Here is a 1673-nt window from a genome sequence, read left to right on the forward strand (position 1 = left end):
GTGGAAGGATCGCCAGAGCCCAGCAGGTCGAGGCTGCGGTGGCTGGGAGCGGCCACTGCACTCCACTCTGGGCAACCGAGTGAGACTCCAACTCAAAAAAAAAAAAAAAGTTGAACGATAGGGCAGAGCCAGGTGTGGTAGCTCAGCCCTTTAATTCCAGCCCTCTGGGAGGCCGAGGCAGGAGGATGGCTTGAGCCCCTGAGTTTGAGACCAACTGGGCAACATGGCGAGGCTTTGTCTCTATAGTCGAAAAATTAGCCAGGCATGGTGGCGTGCACCTGTTGTCCCACCTACACGAGAGGCTGAAGTAGAAGGATCTCCCGTTACAATTCATCAGCAGAGAGGGGAGGAGGTTCTGCCCCATGAAGTCATTAGGAGGCTCTTTCCCCAAGGTTCCATCATCTTGCATCACAGAGGTCGAGGCTGCGGTGGCCGTGATCGTGCCACTGAACTCCTGCCTGACTGATAGAGTGAGACCCCAACTCAAAACAAAAACAAAAACAAAACAAAACAGCCTTTACCGTGAGGGTTTAAAAACAAATAAAAATGTTGAAAGATATGACATTCCGGCTACTCGGAAGGCTAAGGCGGAAGGATGGCCGGAGCCCAGGAGGTCGAGGTTGCGGTGGCCGGGAGCGGCCACTGCACTCCAGTCTGGGCGACAGAGTGAGACTCCAACTCAAAAAAAAAAAAAAAAGATATGGCAGAGACTGGCCCAGTGCTCGCCAGCAGTGGCATTTTTTCCCCTAAGCACGTAGCCAGGGGACATTTTGCCGTCGGGCGTGTGACTTCGATCCCAGCGGAGGAAGCGTGAACAGAAGGGCCATGAGCCTCCCCCATGGGCGCCCCTTGTTCCGCCCAGTCCTCCAGGCTTCCTGTTCACTTGCCTCTGGGATGGGTGTAGAACAGCTGCTCCCAGCTCCGAGGCAGTGCTGACTGGTGCCTTGGGGAGACAGCCCGGACGCCCGTGGGACCTTGGGGGCAGAACCTCTTCCCGCTGTGACGGTGAAGCTGCTACAGCCCATAATGCAACAGGGGAACAGGCCTGTACTGCTGTTCTTGTTGTTGTTTTTAGTTGCGGTATTGACTGGCCATCATCTGGTAAGCCAGGCGTTAGCCTACTTAGTTTGCATGGGGGGGGGCTCTCCTTGACTTTTTAGGGAACCCAGAGCTAGGATTAAGTACCTCGAAGGAAACAGTAATAACAAAACTCACATCGTCTGACACAGCGCTGTACCCTGACACAGCTTTAAGTGCCTCACACACATTAACTCACTTCATCCTCACAACAGCCTGCAAGGGAGGAACTACTGTTCCCATTTTACACAGGAGGAAACAGAGCGTAAATCACTTGCCCAAGACAAGCAAGTGTGAGTGGCGGAGCCCAATCCAAATCCAGACAGCACCTCCCATGCTCTGTCCCCACCAGCCACGAGCTGGCCTTGACATTTGGGCTTTTGCCGTGGGGCTTTTGCCCTGCAGAGGGTGATAGAGTGAATGGGTCAACACAGTGTCACCAGGCTGAAACCCAGTGCAAGGGCTCTGTCCACATGGGGTGAGTCTTCTCCAACCCGATCCTCTTCCGTCTCCACCAGGCTTGACCGCTCCCGCGTCGGCCACTGAGGTGATATCCATCATCTGCTCTGCCTGTGTTCCCCCCTCCCCACGCTCCC

This window comes from Carlito syrichta, unplaced genomic scaffold (assembly GCF_000164805.1).
Source record: "Carlito syrichta isolate Samal-C Ts95f unplaced genomic scaffold, Tarsius_syrichta-2.0.1 Scaffold175133, whole genome shotgun sequence".
In the NCBI taxonomy this organism is placed as follows: domain Eukaryota; kingdom Metazoa; phylum Chordata; class Mammalia; order Primates; family Tarsiidae; genus Carlito; species Carlito syrichta.